The sequence below is a fragment of the Lemur catta genome, chromosome 4, assembly GCF_020740605.2.
Source record: "Lemur catta isolate mLemCat1 chromosome 4, mLemCat1.pri, whole genome shotgun sequence".
NCBI lineage: Eukaryota > Metazoa > Chordata > Mammalia > Primates > Lemuridae > Lemur > Lemur catta.
Genome location: NC_059131.1, coordinates 42,398,199 through 42,419,804, shown reverse-complemented (window position 1 = coordinate 42,419,804; position 21,606 = coordinate 42,398,199). Strand labels below are relative to the sequence as shown.

The 21,606-nt window shown below is 37.3% G+C and overlaps 1 long non-coding RNA gene across 1 annotated transcript; it reads left to right on the top strand.

Moving 5' to 3' along the window:
* The first annotated feature begins 70 nt into the window (after positions 1–70).
* On the top strand, positions 71–20,160 carry LOC123636933. Its single transcript, XR_006734706.1, has 3 exons — positions 71–201; positions 3,269–3,377; positions 20,007–20,160. It is a non-coding gene; the product is annotated as an uncharacterized LOC123636933 (long non-coding RNA).
* Positions 20,161–21,606: the final 1,446 nt, after the last annotated feature.

The following is a 21,606-nucleotide window of genomic DNA, read 5'->3' as shown; positions in this document are numbered from 1 at the left end:
GTGATTCCAGTTTTCCCAGAGCTTGCGCACCTCAGAGGAGGGAGACATTTGAAGAACGTTTCTGATTGGCTGGTAAAGAACAGCAGCGAATGAAAAAAATAGTCCTCCGCCTATCGGCCCGGAGTTGCCGGAGTTGAGCGCAGAAGCGTTGCCGGGGGCTGGAAATCGCCGAAGTACTCTCGTCGTTCCCTTTCCTGAGAGGTGCGTGGGAGCCGAGGCGTGGAAATGGCTCAGTGAGGAAGAGCGGTGGCCCGGCGTCCGACGGACAGGGCTTCGAAGGCTGTTCACCGCTGTATAGGCAGCCTCTTATTTTCAGACCCGCTGGCCCAGAAGTGTTTGTAATTAAAGGGTTGTCTGAAAATACAAAGCCAAGCGAAGTAGCTCCGTAAGACTGGCTCTGCAAGTCAATTTGCGTGTGTATGTCCAGGCGGGTCTTTGATCTCTCATGCATAGATAAGGATAACTAGAATTAGGGGCTGTTCAAGGGCAAAATCAAAGTTAATATTCATTTAAATATTAACTGAAATTCGGGACCGAGTCTATGTCAAATAACTCCAGCTCAACTTTTAGATTGCGGTCCATTCTGGAATGGGTTCTTCAAAGGTCATTGTCAAGGTCCTTGGAGTGACGAAATACCTTCAGACAACCATATATATATATTTTTTAAACATAAATAGGATCATTTATTATACAGTTTTTAGACTTAATGTATGTTTTATCTTTTTATTTAAAATATAAAATTGTGCATTCTGTACAGCTGCATAGTATTCTATAAACTGCCCTTCAGTCTATTTTTATTTGTGTGTGCACACACGATATCTTATTTGAATACATGAAGGTGATCATTAGTGTGCAAATTTTTTTCTTTTTCTCCCTCCATGGAGTGTGTGTGTGCTGTAAATTATTCGATCATTTTTTGCATCTACAAACTGCTGAAATAAATGTTTGAGTCTCTAAGAACTGTTGATTTTATTTACTATTCCAAGGGATAGATTCTAGCAGAATTGCTAAATGAAAGAATACATACCTTGATTTATTTGACCAATCCTCAATTGCTAGATTAAATTACTTCAATTTTTTAACCCATAAACAGTTGTGTAAGATATATATACTTCCACATATGTTTCTGAACCCTACTCTCATTATTTTCTTTGAATAAGTTCTCAAGGAAAAGTTACTGAACCGATTTTTTTAAACCTTTTTAAAAAATATCTTTGCTGATCTACTAGGTTAGAAACAATTCATAATTTTAATTTGCATTCCTTTATTGAAATTGAAGAGTTTCACGTTGATTAGCCTTTGTGTTTCTTCCTGTGTTACTTTTTCATATTCTTTGACCATTTTGTATTGAAATATTTGGGGGTTTTTTCCTAACTGATAAGAGCTTTTTATGCCATATTTTAAGAATTTTAACCCTTTGCCATATATTGCAATGACATTTTTGTCATTTGTTTTTAATCTTCAGAAAGCTATTTTTTTGTTTTAAATGACAGCTAAAAATCATATACATTTATTGTGTACATGTTTTGAACTATGTACAGACAGTCCCTGACTAACGATCATTTGACTTAGAATTTTTCAACTTTACCATGTTGAGAAAGCAATACAAATTCAGTACAAACCATAACCCTATCACAAGTTGAGGAGAGTCTGTATACATTGTAAAATGGCCAAATTGAGCTAATTAACATATGCATTACTACACATATTTATCATTTTTTGCAGTGAGATGTCATTTGTCTTTAAATTTAGTTCATTGTATCTTTTGCTTATAGAAGTTTTATATTTTCCATGTAGCCTTTCAATGGAAGGTAATAAGTTAATTATTTCCATTGTAGATAGCCATGCTCCAAACACCGCTTACTGGAAATGGATGTGGTAAAGTGTTGTGGTTTTTGGATTACTGAGAAGAGGTAAAAGGAAAGAAGGACATCAGCATTCTTAGGCTAAAATACTGTGTCTCTCAAGGTGCATTACTGTCATCTGTTGTACCTGTTTTTCTGTCTTCAAAACCAGCTTAAAATAGAAATCCCACCTTGTTTTTCTGCCAGTTTCTTCCTTTCATAAATAATCTGCTTGTATGGTTTCTAATGAGCATGAAGGCCACAACCACTATCCAACTTCATTCCTTATTACTTGGCATTAGAGTTTTTATCTCCATTCTCTTCCATGTGCTCTTCAATTCCACTGGAAGTAGATAACTGTGATGTACAAGCTCTCCTGTCTTTTATTTTCTTAGTTTTGTTGCTAAATGTGGGCAATGTGGATTCCTTCAGGCCTGCAAGTTCTCTCAGTTGTTTCAAAATTTTTTGATTTTAATTTTCTCCTTAAAATTTAAGGCTTTTCTTTTTATTCTCCTCTTGTGATTCTTATAATCAGGATGCCTACACAGGTTTGAGATAATATATTCAATATGCTTACCATGAAATAAACACAAACTCAGAAGAACAGTATGCACACTCTTAGGACAATGCATGTGGATGTGCTGGGGTAAGAGGAAGAAGATGGCATGAGTGTGTGGTTTGTATTTTACCACAGGTCATTTCATTCAGTCAGTGGTGCTTTCAGTGTTTCACAGTAATGCAAAGCATACTGTTGGAAAATCACAACTTCTCATTTTGGAAATTTTATTACTCTTTTTATTTACTGCATATAAACAAGTTTTCATGTTAAAGATACATGTAACAGAAGAGACTGAAATAGATGCACACACATAAACATATACATACAATACAGTACACACATACACACAAGTACACACATACAGCACTTTTGCCATAGGGTCGACACGAGATTTAGTTAGGGAACACCTATAAAAGGTACTTGAGTCATGCTTGATACTTAGTAAATGCTTAATAAAGATTAGCTATCATAATCATATGTAGTTTTAGATGTTTGCTTAAAAGGTTGCAGCAAGGATATAAGGAACTATTATTTTTCTTTTTAATTTTTTTTTTTTTTTGAGATAGGTCTCACTTTGTTGCCCAGGCTGGAGAACAGTGGTGTCATCATAGCTCACTGCAGCCTCAAACTCCTGGGCTCAAGGGATCCTCCTGCTTCAGCCTCCAGAGTAGCTGGGAGTACAGGCATGAGCCACCAAGCCCGACCGGGTTTTGCTCCGGCTAGTCTCAAACTCCTGGCCTCAAGGGATCCTCCCACCTCCCAAAGAGCTAGGATTACAGGCATGAGCCACTGAGTCTGGCCAGGAACTATTCTTTGTATTTTGCCTTTCCTTTCACTGACAAGTCATTTGTGTTCTTTACTGCAGCCCTACACAAATCTGCTTCTGCCTATCCCCTGTGGTACTGAGCCTCTGCCCTATTAATGGGTTATAAAGTTCAAGATGACTGCATTCCTCCAGGATTTTCAAGAACCATGTGAGTAACAACTACTCACATTTATGTAGTGCTTTACACTTTACAAACGTATTACATCTATTTGACTTAAAGCAACCTTGTGAGCTAAATAAAGACAGTATTAAAATTTTCCCCACCTTAGGCTGGGCGCGGTGGCTCACGCCTGTAATCCTAGCCCATGGGAGGCCAAGGCGGGTGGATCGCTCGAGGTCAGGAGTTCGAGACCAGCCTGAGCAAGAGTGAGACCCTGTCTCTACTAAAAATAGAAAGAAATTATCTGGCCAACTAAAATATATATGTATATAGAAAAAATTAGCCGGGCATGGTGGCACATGCCTGTAGTCCCAGCTACTCGGGAGGCTGAGGCAGGAGGATCCCTTAAGCCCAGGAGTTTGAGGTTGCTGTGAGCTAGGCTGACGCCACGGCACTCACTCTAGCCTGGGCAACAGAGTGAGACTCTGTCTCAAAAAAAAAAAAAAATTTTCCCCACCTTATAAATGGTATATTACTAATAGGACTGCCATAACAAAGTACCCCAGACTTGTGGCTCCAACAACCGATGTTTATTTTCTCAAAGTTCTGGAGTCTAAAAGTCTGAGACTGAGATGTTGGCAGGGTTGGCTTCTTCTGAGGCTTCTCCCCTTGACTTGCAGATGGCCGTCTTCTCTGTGTGTCTTCACATGGTCTTACCTCTGAGTAGTCTATGTACTCATCATCTCTTCTTAAAAGGACATCAGTCATACTGGATTAGGGTCCCCTAATAACTTCATTTTAACCTAATTACCTCTTTAAAAACCCTACTTCCAAATACAGTCACATTCTGAGGTACAGAGGATTAGGACTTCAGCATATGAATTTGGGGGGGACCCAATTCTACCCATAACAGATGACAGAACTGAAACTCTGTGAGGTCAAGTGTCTTGCCCAGGCTCAGAGCAAAGTCTGGGCTTGCACTTTTGTGTACTTGACACTTAAGTAACAAGGTAACTTCCAGTTTTCACTTTACAATATATCATGGAAATTTTTCCATGTCCATGAAAATACTTCCACCCAATCCTTTTTAATGTTACCTAGTTTTTCATTGTGTGAACATAACAATTTATTTAAACAATCCTGTATTGATCTAGGCTGTTTCTTGCCCTATTTAAAAAATAATTCTAACAATTCTACAATGAGCAACCTTGTAATTAAATCTTTGCAGCTAATCTTTATCATTTTGTGAAGATGAATTCCTAAAAGTGGAATTGCTGACTTACATATTATGCAGTTCTTGAAGATATTTGTACCTAAGTTTTTTTCGTTGTTTTTTTTTTTTTTAGAATAAGCATTGGATATCATACAATAATCATGGTCAAATGTTAAGTAATTCTTATCCTTTTCATAGTAATGTCTTACCTGGATGAATCTACACATCCATACACATGTACAGATATATCTCCGATAATTTGGAGACTGCTAAATTAATCAGGGGAGTACTAGAGAAATTATTGTGAATTCTGGAGGAAGCTGACCCTTTTATTTCACAAACGTATTTCCAACTCCAACACAACGCTTGGCACTAAGAGACCCTCAATGAATATTTGATTAATACGTGAATAATGATCTGAGTACATAGTGCCTCATATTTGCCTAAAAATAATCTATTTATCTTTACTGCTCTTAGGGGAGATGGTAAAGGTGTGACTGTTGGCAGAGCAGGGTTTTGTTTTTTTTTAACTCTAACAAAACATGCTTACATTCTAGATTAGATGGCTTAAAGTTACTATTAGCAATAGGCTTAAAAATACTGATGTAACAGAAGTGTTATTTTCAAAAATAATTTATAGACCCTATAAAACATCACTAATAAATTCAGCTTTCAAGTAAAGAGAGGGGAAAAGGTCACTGCTTTAATCCTGTTAATTGCCTTTATTCCGGCTATAGAAAGACCTTTTAGAAGTTCTAAATTATAGGTTCTTTGCAAATATTCTTACTTGGTTATTTGGCTTATATAACCGCAAAGGGATGTTTCCATGAGTTGGCAAATAATTACCTGCCATATCTTCAGATTTTGCCAGTGAATCCTTAGATTTTTTTTATTGCATTTGCAAATGTAGCATCCCAGACTTTCCATTCTCTTTTCAATTCCTTTTGTTTTCTATTCCTTATGATCTATAAAATATTCAACAGCTCAATTTAAAATAGAAGAAGAGAAGTAACAAAAATACATTGACTTTTTGAATTGTGGCTAAACACATTCATTTGGTATAAAATGCCATAAGCTAAAATCCTTTCTTTCTTTACTTATTGAGTGCATACTTTGTGTGAAGCATAATGCTGGACACTGAGAATACAGAGCTCTGTGGACATGGTATATTCCTTTTTTTTTTTTTTTTTTGGAGAGCCGGGTGGGCTGGAAGAGGGCCCAACCCCACCTCATGGATGTGGTATATTCTAAATTCCAACTGTATGACAGTTTGCTTTTTTCCAGGATAGGTTGTGGTTTTCTAAATTCAGGTTCTTTGTGGATTATTCTTTCTTTTTAATTTACTTCTCTTTATTCATTAGGGTTTTTTCATTGTTTTATTGTTTGATTTGTCTATGTGTAAATAATTATTCTATCCCTTTTACTTTTTCTCTTTCTTTTTACCTTTTATTACTTTCTAAGTTGACTCTTCCATCTGTCTTCCATTGTGTTTTCCTACCTATTTTTCTGAGTATTTTTTCTTTTAGCTAAAGTATTAGTGACTTTGGGGAGGACAGCTAATTTATAGAAACTGTTTATGTGTACTTAAGCTGTGATTCTAGTTCTCTTGAAAGCATCTGTAGCCTAGACTAATGGCCCTTAAACTTTTTTGATCAGATACTCCATCAGTAAAAAAATTTTTTAACATTTCCCTTAATATATGAACATATATTTATTTATGTTCAATACAATTGTATTATAACACATATACAAGTCATATATGTATTATATCAATACATATATGAATGTAAATAATTATATAATGTATACTTTAAAAACAAAACTCAACAATTGAAATTAACAAAGGATGAGACAAAAATATCTAGGTTGAAGTTCTAATAATTTTTCCCTGAGCACCAATGGATCATTTTGCACACCCACTGTGGAGGCCACTAAGTTTGAGTTTTATTCTCCTAAGATAGTAAGGAAGCCAATGAGCATCCTACTTGTTCTAGTCCCTTTTAGAATATTCTGGGATAAATAGTGAAGAGCATTTTGAGATTCATATAGGGAACCCAGGACATCGAGCTCAAGACTTTCAAACAAAAAGCGTCCTTCACCTTCAGAGTGGGGCTGGGAACCAGTCCTAAAATGGGAGATAGTGGGGGTGGGGCTTCATAATGGAACTTTTTCAGGGATGGCAGAGAAGCACACTTTTATATATTTTTAAGTTTTATCTTTATTGCTTCTTCTGTTGGAAAAGTAATATATATGCATTAAAAAAATTCAAACATTACAGAACTACAAAATAAAGAAAGTAAAAATCTCCCATTTTTCCTACTATCTAAAGAAAACCTCTATAACTGTCTGGTTATTGGCCGCTGGATTTTTTTAAAGCACATGCTAACAGGTATGATCACCTTCTTTAACCAAAATGAAGCCATTCTCATTTATACAACTTGTTTTCTTTTTTTTTTTTTTTTTTTGAGACAGAGTCTCACTCTGTTCTCCAGGCTAGAGTGAGTGCCGTGGCGTCAGCCTAGCTCACAGCAACCTCAAACTCCTGGGGTCAAGCGATTCTCCTGCCTCAGCCTCCCGAGTAGCTGGGACTACAGGCATATGCCACCATGCCCAGCTAATTTTTTCTATATATATATTTTTAGCTATCCATATAGTTTCTTTCTATTTTTTTAGTAGAGGCGGGGTCTCGCTCTTGCTCTGGCTGGTCTCGAACTCCTGAGCTCAAACAATCCGCCCGCCTCAGCCTCCCAAGTGCTAGGATTACAGGCGTGAGCCACCACGCCCAGCCACAACTTGTTTTCTTAATTTTCCAAGGAAAATTTTTCCATGTTCATACAAACAGGTCGTTTGTTCTTTTAAAATGATGCATGGTATTCATTATATGGTGTGTCTTTCCTTGTTTAATGAATACCTTATTTATACTCATTCCCACAGTTTTGCTCTTATAAACAATGCTTCAATAAACATCCATGTACTTGTATTTTTGCCTAAGTAGTTTCATAAGAGAGAAGTGGAATTCTGGGTGTAAGGATAAGAAACATTTTTGGAACAATAAAATTTTCCATCGGTATTACTAAATTGCCCTCCAGAAGATAGTACCAACCAATACTCTCACCAAAAGCTTGAGTGCCTATTTTCCCACAACCTCTTCAGCACTAAATACTATCAGTGTTGTAATGTTCTTTTTGGTCTGAAAGGTAAAAAAATATTTACTTGTTTTAATTTGCCTTTGTTTAATTGTTAACTGAGGATTCATTTATATAGTAATTGGCCACTTATAGTTGTAGGGGCAATGATTTTTTTGTTCTTATTTTTAACTGTTTTATTATGGAAATTTGCAAACATAACACAAAAGGAGTACCATGCTTCAATAATTAGCAACATTTTTGCCAAACCCAGACATCATGTCATTTTATACAGAAAGGAAGGAAGATTGGAAGATGCCATTTAATGTTCTTTAACCCAGGTACTCACCTCTAATTCCTTGGCTAATTCAGAAAAAGTTGTTAACTAAAAGCAGCAGCAAGCAACCAACTCTAGGCCTCTTGCAATAGCTGAAACGTAGTTGCTGATTCAGGCCACCAGATGGCAGGCTACAGGAAAAAGAAAAAAAGAAGAAGGAGAGGAAATCTACATCTATTAATACCAAGATCCTGCTTCTGCACCGCCCAGAAGTATTAGGGAACTTGCTTTCCCACTAGTATTGAAGGGCAGGGGAGATTAGCCAGAAGCATTGTGTTAAACCATAGTAATATATTTTATTTTATTATCAGATAACATGGGGTATTTTGGGGGGTTTTTTAATGAGTTTTATTATCATTCTTAAGGCCGCCAAAAATAATATTTTAATTAGAATTATACCAAATCTGTAAGATTATTTGAAAAAAAAATCAAGATCCTTATGATATTTATTGTTCTGATTGAAGAACATGTTTTCGCCATTTATTTGTCTCCATTGGTATCTCTCAATCAGTAATCAGTTTTCCTTATATATATACAGTTTTCCTTATAAAGAATTTTACTTGGGAATGGGCTTATTTGACATATATTCTAATTGGGTTTTGATGATTTTATGGAAATATATTGACTTTTGCAGAGTTAACGTTTAATCTCTGTATTCTTGTATTAATTCTAGTAACCATGAGTTAATTCTTTTTAATTTTATTTTCTTACTGTGCAATCCTATATTCTGAAAAATATCATAAAATTTTGTTTTTGACTTCACACTGTTTATTTCTCTTTTTTCTATTTCCTATTGCATTACATTGACCCAACAATATTAAACATTTAATAATGATTAAAAATGCATCTTTACTAGATATAATTGAGGGCTTTTTTTGTAGAGACAGACTCTCCCTCTGTCACCCAGGATAGAGTGCAGTGGTGCAATCGTATCTCACTATAACCTCAAACTCTAGAGCTCAAGCGATCCTCCCACCTCAGCCTCTGGAACAGATAGTAATACAGGCACAGCACCACACCTAGCTAATTTTTTTTAATTATTTTTTATAGAGACTGGATCTCACTTTGTTGCCCAGTCTGGTTTTGAACTCCTGGACTCAAGTGTTCTTCCTGCCTCGGCCTCCCAAAGCACTGGGACTACAGTCGTAAACCACTTCGCCTGGCCTATAATTGGACTTTTTATTCAGAATAGATACTCTTCATTATATTTATTTTAATTTTATATTGTAATATGTTTTTAGTAAGAATATAAATGGGTGTTGAATTTCGTTGGGTGACTTTTTAGCATTTACTCAGAGAATCATGTAATTTTTCTTATTTAGTCAATTGATATGGTTATCTTATTAATAAGTTTCCTTATATTGTCAGTTCTCCATTCTGAGGTAAATTCTCCTTGACCTCAGTGGGCTAAAGTTTTAATGTATTTTTGAACATTTTATATGTTCTGTGCCTAGTAGTCATACTAAGGTTTGTCTTCCTAAATTTTTTTTTTGTTGTATCACATCTTTATTGGATTATAGGGTCTGAGCTATGTTTAGCTCATAAAAGAACTGGATAACATCCAATCATTTTCTGTGTCTTATGTTCAAGAATAACTATATAGTGCTTTTTATCTACTTCAATATTATTATTATATTCCTAAGGCAGTTGCAAAAAGAATGCTATTTTTAAAATTTAAAAATGAAGATAAATAAATGCTTTTATTACAGTAGAGATGTTTTATAATTCAAAACTGTAAAGAACTGTTAATAAAGGTTATTTTTTTCTATCCCAACATGTTAAAGAAAAGCCTGCCAAACCCATTATAAAAGATTATTACTGTCTGGGTGTGCTATTACATAAAGCAGACAAAATCTTTTATTTTTCTCAGCTGTTCTGCTCAATCATGGAAAGAATAAAATGATGCCTAGTGATTCAGCATCTGAAATGTTATACCAAGCCAAAAGTTGCTGCATACTTATTTTTCACAATGTTATTGCACTTCTTAGGTGCTGGTAGGTAATATCCATAATAAGCCATTACATATCTTACTAGCTGGTAGATAACAATATTCCAAGGAAGTCTTTCTTGGAAGAAAAAAAGCATTAAGGAATTTGACGATTTTTTTAATCTAATTGTATGTGTTGCCTCTAGAAGTAACTCATGGGTTGGATAATAAAACTTAGTTCTGGTAAACTGCAAGATGAATAATATTGATAGAGTTTAATTATGACCCTTCCACTCACAACTGGTCATATTCCAGGCAGCATCATTCAACAGAACTTTCTGCTTTAATGGAAATGTTCTATTTCTGTGTGTCCAATGTGTCTGTGTGTCCAATGTGGCTCCTGAGGACTTGAAGCTCATAGTACTGTGGAACTGAATTTTTTTAAATTTTATTTTAATTAATTTAAATTTAAATTTAAGAAACTACATGTGGCTAGTAGCTACCATTTTGTACAATGCAGCTTCAAAGTATGAAATGTAAGCAGTATGGTTACATTAAAAACTCAGAATGTTTCACCGCTAAACGTTTCCTTATTATGCATAAATAAATTTCATTTGCCAGTATTTTGACAACTGAGAATCAGAATCTGCTTACTTCTCTAAAGTTATTTATAATTGCATTTTTGGTTTAAACTTACCATCTGTCTGAGACACCTTCTTTGCCATTCTGAGGAGTATTTGTTTTTCCTATCATTGGCGTTTTGTTGCTGCTGTTTCTCTTTATTTACATGCTTTTAGTTCTGTCTTTGTAATTTTGCATCCAACCGTACTGAATTTTTGCTGGTTTGTTTTAAAAAATAAATAAATCATTTGGTTTAAATACTGGACATGAATGTTTTGTCATATACAAATGATAGCTAATTATATCAAAAATGGTCATGGGTAAGAAAATTATTAAGAAGAGTTTGCAAAAACACTAAATGAGAATTTTAAGAATAGAATCAGCACTCCTGTATGGAAATTACAGCTCTATCATTGAACTGCAGCCAGGCACGGTGGCTCAGGCCTGTAATCCCAGCACTCTGGGAGACGAGGCGGGAACATTGCCTGAGCTCAGGAGTTTGAGACCAGCCTGGGCAAGAGTGAGACCCCCATCTCTACTAAAAATAGAAAAATTAGCCAGGCATTGTAGTCCATGCATGTAGTCCCAGTCACTTGGAGGCTGAGGCAGGAGAATCACTTGAGCCTAGGAGTTGGAGGTTACAGTGAGCTATCATGATGCCACTGCACTCTACCTGGGATGACAGAGTGAGATTCTGTTTAAAAAAAAAAAGAGGCTGGGAGCAGTGGCTCACGCCTGTAATCCTAGCACTCTGGGAGGCCAAGGCGGGTGGATCGCTCGAGGTCAGGAGTTCGAGACCAGCCTCAGCAAGAGCGAGACCCCGTCTCTAGTAAAAATAGAAAGAAATTATCTGGCCAACTAAAAATATATATATAGAAAAAATTAGCCGGGCATGGTGGCACATGCCTGTAGTCCCAGCTACTCAGGAGGCTGAGGCAGTAGGATCCCTTAAGCCCAGGAGTTTGAGGTTGCTGTGAGCTAGGCTGACGCCACGGCACTCACTCTAGCCCAGGCAACAGAGTGACACTCTGTCTCAAAAAAAAAAAGAAAAGAAAAGAAAAATAAACTCCCCTCCCCATTCCCCCACCTTTTTTTGAAAAAAAAAACCACAAAACCATTGACCTGCTTTTTGAAAATGAATCCATTTTACTGAATCCATTACTATAATTATACTGTAAACTTGCTAAAAAATGTGCCCTTCAATATACACCAGTTTTACATGTAATCTTCGCATCCAGCTCCTTTTTTTAAAACTTTAAGATTTATTTCTTATACTATTGTAATAATCTTGCATATATTGTTTCTTGTGTTTCTATAGGAGCAGTTTAAATGTACATTTGAAAAGCATTATAGTTTCAAATGACCTAGTGGGATCAAGGAATTATTTTAATGAATTATCTCATGATTAACAGATCTCAAAGTACTATTTTTAGAGAGTTTGGGGCAATCATTCATTTGATGCTAAAGCTTCATCACTTAATAAATTAAGTCATCATTTAAGTCATAATCTTCAGTAGTTCAGAATAACGGCAGCTGCCTTAATATAAAAACACCAAAACCTAATTTTAAATGAAATTATCTGTAACTGGAATCCAGATATTGAAAACATTGAAATACAGGTTTAGCTGGATACATAAAAATTCAAACTGAAGTTCTGAAATATACGTTTTCCATCATGGAGAAAATTGCCTGTGAAGATGCTGAGTCTGGAGGTGGGGGCCATTCTAGGTGGTGTAAGACAGTTGACTCATCAACTCTTCAGAAAGAAGTAGACAAGAGATGCTACCTCATTCAGATCAGTAACAGAGGGTTAGCCTAGAGTCCTGATAAAATATATGTTATTACCTTGGTCCACACCAATTCATAATGTATGGTATAAAATTTAATAGCTGGATGTGGTGGTGCCCACCTATAGTCCTAGCTACTCGGGTAGCTGAGGCAGGAGGATCACTTGAGGCCAGGAGTTTGAGCTTTCAGTGAGCTATAGTTACCCCACTGCACTCTAGCCTGGACAACAGAGCAAGATACTCTGTCTCAAAAAACAAACAAAAAGAATGTTCAAAATTTGTTGCTATAAACTTCCAAAACTTTTGAAGAAGTTATTGTTATGGTGATGTTTGGGGAATAAAATAGGCATTTAAATTAAAAAAAAAATTGGGGGGGAAGATGGGGTCTTGCTTTGTCACCCAGGCTGGGGTGTAGGGGCCCAGTCGTAGCTCACTGCAGCCCCAAACTCCTAGACTCAAGTAATCCTCCTGCCTCATCTTCCCAAGTAGCTGGAACTACAAGCATGAACCACCATGTCTAGTTAATTTTTAAAATTTTCTTTAGAGATGGGGGATCTCACTATGTTGCCCAGGCTGTTTCGAACTCCTGGCCTCAAGTGATCCTCTGGCGTTGGCTTGACCTTCCAAAGTACTGGGATTACAGGGGTGAGCCACTATGCCCCGCCCAGACATTTAATATTAATTGAATCAATGAAAGACTGAATGAATATGTAGCACCTTGCTATGCCCTGAGGGTAAAAACAGACCTCAAGAGGGCGATATATATTAAGTAAAAACCCAGATAAATATATCATCAGGTCCTGGATTGGAGAATTTGAGGATCCCAGCAATTGTGGCAGCCACAGGGAACCTGTCCAATGTAACTTTAACTGCCCACAGGAAATCTAACCCTAATTAGCACTATTCCCATTGGGGCTTCACGTCCAAGTTCCTGGTCTGCGAAACAAAACCCAAAATAGTCCTACCGGACACAGTTGTCAAACATTAGAAGACCTACGTAGGAGAGCAACTAAACTACCACTCAATCTTCTATTGTATGACCAACTTCCTTCCTCACTTGCAAATTACTGAATATTCTTAACAAGTTTTCAAGGACATACTAGAGTCTGAGACCTCAGTCTGGGCAATCCCTGAGCAGAAGATAAACCTAGCTATTTGTATTGCCCAAAGGCCAAGGACTTCTGTTGTCCATAGCCACTTTCCAGGGTGCCCAAAGCACACACTGGGTATCCTATGTGTACCCCTGAAACAGGAGCCAAACTCTATAATCTATTGCATTTGGGGAGAGTCTCAAGTGCTTTAGACTAAGAACTGCATAAAATTTGCAAGATAACAGTTTAGGAAAGAAGTGGATTCCAGAGAAGTGTTACACTATTTTCGTTTACAAACATCTTGACTTCCCAAAGCTCTGGTAGCTATGGGAATAGTTTGGTCTATAATCAGTCCAGTAAGGAAAACAGAAACTACTGTACATAGTTCAAACAGAAAGGGATTTAATTCTGGGAAATGTTTACAAAGGTGTTGTAAGGGCTAGAAGAGAAAGGGAGAGAAAGGAAGGAATGCTGCCCAGAAATGAGAAAGCTCTTAGCCTGGAGCCCTTCAGCTGAATTTTCTGCGGGAGATCACCTGTGGCCCGTGCTGAATCTGCCATTGAGACAATCTCCACCATACGTGTGGTCAGACCAGAATGGCTTTTCTCCCACCAGTAACTGCTGTTGACTAAACTTAACTGGAAGCCAGTTGGTAAAGGATTCTGGGAAATGGACTATACAGGCTTCTAGCCCTGCAGTTATAAAATAGAGTACAGAAAGGAGAGTATGACATGGAGCCAATAGGAAAATAACTGGCACAATATTATCAATCAGGTGGATGTTAAATAATTTTTAATTACATTTGATAGAAAATTACTTCTGAATGATTGGAGACGTGTATAGCACTAATCACTTTCTTTCCAATCATTTCTTGGGACATCTTGCTGCTGAGGCTTGCTAAGATGGCAGTAGCACAAGACCAAGATAGGGAGTCAAGGATGGTTGAGATAGGGAAGAATGAACAGCGTAGGTCAGGTCCAGGGGTAGATGCACAGATAACTAACTTGACAAAAGGACAGATTTTGAAAAAGACTCCATCTTTCCAATTAAACATTTTGTCTTCAAAATTGGAGATAGGCGTAGGCAAGCAACAATAAAAACCTTTCCTTTCGTCTAAGTAGCAAGAGCCAATGAAATTCACATGAAAAAATCTAGCTTACTAATTACACGGAAAGTCTCCTTTTATAATAGAAGAAAAATGAGTCAACCAAAAATATAAAAGCTACATAAATTAGCATCCTTCGATGTCCTTAGACAGCTGAATAAAACAGCATAAAGAGTTATGTCTCCAAATTAACTTCCTTTCATATACCACCCAGGCATATCCAAAAGCATTTGTGAAAGGCTCACATTACCATCATTTGATACCTGATGTGGAATTTTTTTTTCACTTCTATTTCCTCCACCCTCACTCTGATTCAAGTGCTTTGTTAGAGTTCACTGGGGTTTTGTGGCTGGAATTAAATGACTCAAAAATGAGTTAATTCCTATTTTGTTAGTTGACATAAAAGACATGCAATGAGCAATGCTGAGCACAATGATTGCTCTAATGCTAAACATGCATAGATCATTTCAGAGATTGTTTTGAAAATTTACTGTACAGTAAAGCACATTTAATTTTAAAATATCTTATGAACTTAAAACATTAGTTTTTAAAATGAAATTTGCTCCTTTCCAGGTTGTATGTATATGTGCACAGACACTTTTAATTTATGACTATATTTTGCGGGGTACCACTCTGAAACGCTGTTTCAGAGACTTTTTTCCAGAATTATGAAACAGTTTAGAATTATAATAATTGGGATAGCTTTCTGGAACTTCATTGTTTAAAAGCTACTACTTTCTATCATTATCAAATGCATACTATATAACTAAGAAAAATTAATATTTATAAAGATAATAAAATAAGCTCATATATATTGTACATTTCAAATTTTCACTTGTGATAAAAAGAATATTTCTATTAGATACTTAAGTTTGTGCACAATTCTCTCCCAATTCTCCTGAGTCTGAGGTGATCAACCCTTTTCATAGTTAAACCTCCTAAGAAAATATTAAAAACGTGAAAGCAATGGATTGAGTTTTATCACTTTGTATAGCTGAAACTTGCCCTCTCTCCTCTTGGAAGAGATAGGGTGAACGAACATTCAAGACACATTCATGGAGTATTGCATAGAGATTCCCAGTGGGTCATTTCACAGATGACCTGTCTTTAATTCCACTCAGGCAGTATGCACAGGTGTGGCTGTGCTGGTCGTTCAAATAGTGACATTTTTCCATACCCATTGAGGTGGGCAGAATAATGGCCTCCGAAGACATCCATTCCCTAATCCTCCGGAATGTGTGAAAATGTTATTTTACATGGCAAAAGGGACTTTGCAGATGGGGTTAAGGTTAAGGATCTTGAAATGGGGAGGTCACTCCAGATTATCCAGGTGGTACCAATCTAACCACATAGATCCTTAAACGTGGAGGACCTTTCTCAGCTGCAATCAGAAGAGCTGATGTGACTATGGAAGAAGGGCCAGAGGGAGACGCAACATTGCTGGCTTTGAAAATAGAGGAAGGAGGCCATGAGTCAAGCAGTGTGGGCAGCCTCCAGAAGCTGAACAAGGCAAGGAAAAGATTTTTCCTTAGGGTCCCCAGGTTGAAATACAGCCACGTCAACAGCTTGATTTTAGCTCAATGAGACCCATGCCTGACTTCTGACTTACAGAAATGTAAGATAATAAATTTATGTTATTTTAAGCCACTAAATTTTTGGTAATTTGTTACAGCAGCAATCGAAAACTATTACACTCCTAAAGCCCCAAATCCACTGCCGCCTTGATCCTTCCCTTGGGACCCTCACTCTAGCATAAAAGGGGTAACTCCTGAGATCCCAGGGTTCCAACATTACAGCCAGCTTTAGTTCTGACTGGACTATGCCCAAGCTTTACCAGCTGTGAAATATTTGAACATCACCTTTGATTACAAGGGCCTAAATCAATGACTTTTAAACTTGACTTTAATCCACCTGGAGTAAAATATACATTTTAATCTTACCCTAGGACACACACATACGTTACAGAACTAAAACTAAAGTTTCATGAAACAGTACTTAACTGCATGCATCACACTCTGATATTTTCAAATTCTATTCCTTCCTATTTTTTTAATGTAAATTGTAACCCATTAAACTGATTTCATGATTTACAAGCAGGTTGTAACCCTCAATTGAAAAACACTGACCTAGGGCCGGGGGTGGTGGCTCAGGTCTGTAATTCCTAGCACTCTGGGAGGCCGAGGCGGGAGGGTCGTTTGAGCTCAGGAGTTCGAGACCAGCCTGAGCAAGAGCAAGACCCCCGTCTCTACTAAAAGAATAGAAAGAAATTAGCTAGACAACTAAAAAATAATATAGAAAAAAATTAACTGGGCATAGTGGTGTATGCCTATAGTCCCAGCTACTCGGGAGGCTGAGGCAGTAGGATTGCTTGAGCCCAGGAGTCTGAGGTTGCTGTGAGCTAGGCTGATGCCACATAGCACTCTAGCCTGGGCAAAAAGTAAGACTCCGTCTCAAGAAAAAAAAAAAAAAACCCACTGACCTAGGTCATGACAACTATATGGGCAAGACGTAGAGTGTCTGACAGACAATATTTTCTGTTTTATTTTTTAAAAAAACATAAATATTTGTTCAGAATTTAAATAGATTCTATATGTAACCTTAATTAATTGTTAAATATTATTAATGTGCCAAAAATGTATTCATTTTCTCAGAATAAATATGAAATCCATGCCAGTTTGGAAATTAAGCCTCATAGTAAGACAGTGTGACCACAGCAGGGAGAGGGTCACTCTAGAAACAATTTTTAAGCAAATAAGTATAGTCACTGGGAACATGTATTTCATGTTCTGCTTTTCTGTTACTCAATTTGTTCATTTCTGCTTTTGTTTTTAATATTTCCCTTTTTCTCACTTGCCTTTAAGAAATTACCCATTTTCTTTTCTAGATATTTTTCAGGTTTATTACATTTCTCTTTTTTCGTATTATTATAATATTTAGAGCTGTGGCCTCATAGCGAGAGCTTATACTTTGTTTCAGTATCCCCTTCCTTTAGAGGTCGTGGAGATTTCCCTTACTTTCTTAGGAGTTTATGCATTTAAAATTATGTTTGCTATAATTTAACTAGCTTTCCTGGGTGTTGGTAGCAAAGGGATTTTAAGATGATGCTCTATGATAGTTAGCTTTCACTACATTATGTTGTGGAACAAAAAAATCCCCCAAATCAGGGTGGCTTGACAACAACAAAGGTTTATTACTCATCCACTGTACATGGCGGTTATAGGCTGTGTTCCAGGATCTTCATTCCAGGATGTAGGCTGAAGGAACAACCTCTGTGTAGGGTATACAGGCCTCATGTCTGAACTGCCAGATGTCTGTCTGCTCAGATGTGGGGCATGAATCACTTGTGCACACATTCCATAGGCCAAAGTAAATCATAAGGCTGACCTTGATGGGAATGGGTTGGTGAACATAATCCTTCCTAGGGAGGGCAGTAAATAACAGGGAATAATAATATAATCTATCCCATGTTATCCCCCATAATGCTGCAGCCAGAAAGGTTTATCCTTGCCTCTCTGTCAAATCAAAACTCTATTTTATTGCTGGATTATGTTTGAGACTTACCATTATAGTATTTATATTTTCATTTTTAAATGTATCTTTAATCATGGTATAATGCTGTTTGTCTCCCTTAATGCTTTTTGCTATAAAATCAGCTGCACTGATCATGTTTTTATGGGCCACACCAGGCTGTGGCTACTATGGGTTATAATAACATTAAGAGAACAGTATATACCTTCTGAACCTGTTTCAAAAATAAATAAATAAATAAAGACAACAGTATTTTTGTAGTTTAGTCTATACCCAGAGCAAAGCCTCATCTCTCCCTCAAAATTCACCAAGTGCTACATGTGCTTCTGCAAGGAGTATCCTGGTGCCCAGGAGGATTCTTCTGGGTACACTTGTCCAGCCTGGGTCCCTAGTCTGCTAAGACAATAGCAATGTTCCCTGCCACCTCCAGACCTCTACTGAGCAGTGTTGCTTTATGCAACTCACACTTTCAGAGACTCCAGGGATTTCACTCTTTTCTAAAGTAATAGCTATCTCTCCCCTGAGCTTTGGTCCAAGTTTCTAGTTGCTGGGACACAGTTGGATAGATAATGTGATTAATACGTTGTTTTATGCTCAAAATTACCTCTGACAACCAAACCTTGTATTTGAAAAGCTTTTATTTCCCTGTCACCCCACTCACCCTTCTCCACTCTCCCTCCTCCCCTTCCTCCCCCCTCCCCTCCCTCCCTACCTCCTCCTTTCTCTCCTCCCCCCTCCCCGCCCCATCTTCTCTCTCCCTTTTTCCCTCTCTCTTCCTTTTACATGAGGCTCCTCTGCTGATAGAGCCTCTAAAAACCAATCCTACCCCAGAACCTCTGTGCAAACTGATATAATTTAATCACCAGGCATTATGAATTTTAAGTCATTCCCCTTTCTTTATTAGAACTTTCTTATTTTAAAACATTTTATCACAGTAATTACACATGGAAATAAAACAACAAGTAGGGCTTGCAATGAAAAAACATAGTCAACTGCCCCACCCTCTGCCACCCCTAATTGAACTTCCCAGAGGAAACCACTTTTAACTGTTTCTGTTGCAAGGCTTTTCTTTTTTTCCCTTTTTTAAAAGAGACCTAGTCTGGCTCTGTGGCCAGGCTGGGGTGCAGTGGCATCCCATCATGACTCACTGCAGCCTCAAACTGCTGGGCTCAAATGATCCTCCTGCCTCAGCCTCAGTGTTGCTGGGACTAAAGGCGTGCACCACCACCCCAGCTTCTACCAAGACTTTTTACTGATTACTTCTCTAATTTTAAACAATGGGCCTTTACTACTGTTTCTTGATTTACTAATAAATCACTGCATTAGATGAGATAAGTTTCCTTCTTCGTCCTATCTTCTCCTTCTTCCTCCTGCTTTCTGTGCTTATACCGTTAGTTTCACATTTACAAAGCTGGCATTTCTATTTTCACTAGTGACCATATTTAAGTTTTCTCTGTTTTGTTCTTAGACTGCTAAAAATTGAAAACCATGAACAATCATTTACATATTGTAACTATGTAAATATTGCCAACAGAAAAATTAGGTAGCGGGATTTCATTTTCCTCTCCACAGGGCCTCTACAGGTCCTGTAAAAGACTGTTCAGATTTAAGATCACAGTTTTATGTGGCTGGTTTGATTTTTTATTTCCATCTCTTTTCACTTATGCTGAAAATCTTGGTTACAGTGCTACTAACATAATGATCAGTAGCTCATAGGTCTATGTTACTTTTTTCCTCCTAAAGTTTTATTTTAAAACATGTCAAACCTACAGGAAAAGATTAAAGAATAGCATAAAAAACACCTGTATCTTTTATCTCAATTCACAAATGGTTAAAATTTTGTTACCACATTTGCTTTATTTCCTCGCTCTTTGTTTTTGCTGAGTCATTTGGAAACACATTGCAGACAGCAGGATAATTTATCACTTGCATGTTTCTCCTAGAACAAGGACATCTTACAACTACAGTCCCCAACTCCTGGGCCAGTATCAGTCCATGGCCTTTTAGGAACTGGGCCACCTAGCAGGAGGTGAGCAATGAGTGAGCAAAGCTTCATCTGTATTGACATCCGCTCCCCATCACTCCCGTCACTGCCTGAGCTCCGCCTCCTGTCGCGTCAGTGGCAGCATTAGATTCTGCATTATGGTGAGTTGTATAATTATTTCATTATATATTATGATGTAATAATAATAGAAATAAAGTACACAATAAATGTAATGCACTTGAATCATCCTGAAATCATTCCCCCTGTCCCTCGTCTACAGAAAATTGTCTTCCATGAAACCGGTCCCTGGTGCCAAAAAGGTTGGGGACTGCTGTCTTACAAAACCAAAGTCCCATTAGCAGACTCAAGAAACTTAATACCTGCTTTATAATGTTTATCATATAACTTGTATCCAAATTTCCCCAATTATCTCCCAAATGTCCTTTATAGCTTTTTTCTTATCTAGGATTCAATCGAGTCTCACTCATTGCATATAATGGAAATGTTTTTTTAGTCTCTTTATTGTCCCTTGCTGTTGTTTTTTTTTTTTTAGTCTTTCATGACATTGACATTTTGGAAGAATACAGGCAATTGCCTTGTAGAATATCCCACATTCTGGAGTTATCTAATTGTTTTATCATTATTAGATTCAAGTGAAACATTTTTTGCAAGAGTATCATAGATGTTATACTTCCCATTGCATCACATCAGAAGGCCCATAATGCCAGTCTGTTCCTTTGCTAATGATGCTAATGGTCATTTGGCTCAGATGACGTCTGCTAGATTTCTCCAGTGGGAAAGTATCCTTCTCCTTTGTGATTAAAAGCTTGCGGGCTAAATCCTGTGAAAAGAATGGGAGAGGAAAGAAAAATAAAATTAAAAAAATAATCTGTGGGGTGATTCTTTGAGGCAGTATGAATATCCCATTTCCCAACCACCTGTCACTCAATGGTTTTAGCATCCATTGATGACCCTTGCCTGAATCAATTGCATTGGGATTTTAAAATGATGATTTTCTTTTCTTTCTCTTTTTTTCTCTTTTTGAGATGGGGTCTCCCTCTGTCACCCAGGCTGGAGTGCAGTGGTGTGAGAATAGCTCACTGCAGCCTCGAACTTCTGGTGTCAAGCAATCCTCCCACCTCAGCATACCAAGTAGATGGGACTACAGGCATGTGCCACCTCACCCAGCTGATTTTATTTTTAATAGAATTAATGGTACAAGTTGAACCCCATTACATCTATATATTGTATAATGGTGAAGTTTGGGCTTTTGGTGTACCCATCACCTGAATAGTGTACATTGTACCCCATAGGTAGTTTTTCATCCCTTACCCCGTCCCATCATCCCCTCTTTTGAATCTCCAACATTCATTATACCACTCTGTGTGTCCTTGCATAAATAGCTTATTTATTTATTTATTTTTGTAGAGACAGAGTCTTGCTATGTTACCCAGGCTGGTCTCAAAACCCCTGGCCTCAACTGATCCTCCCACCTCAGCCTCCCATAGTGCTGGGATTACAGGTATGAGCCACTGCACCCAGCCTAAAGTGGTTTTCTA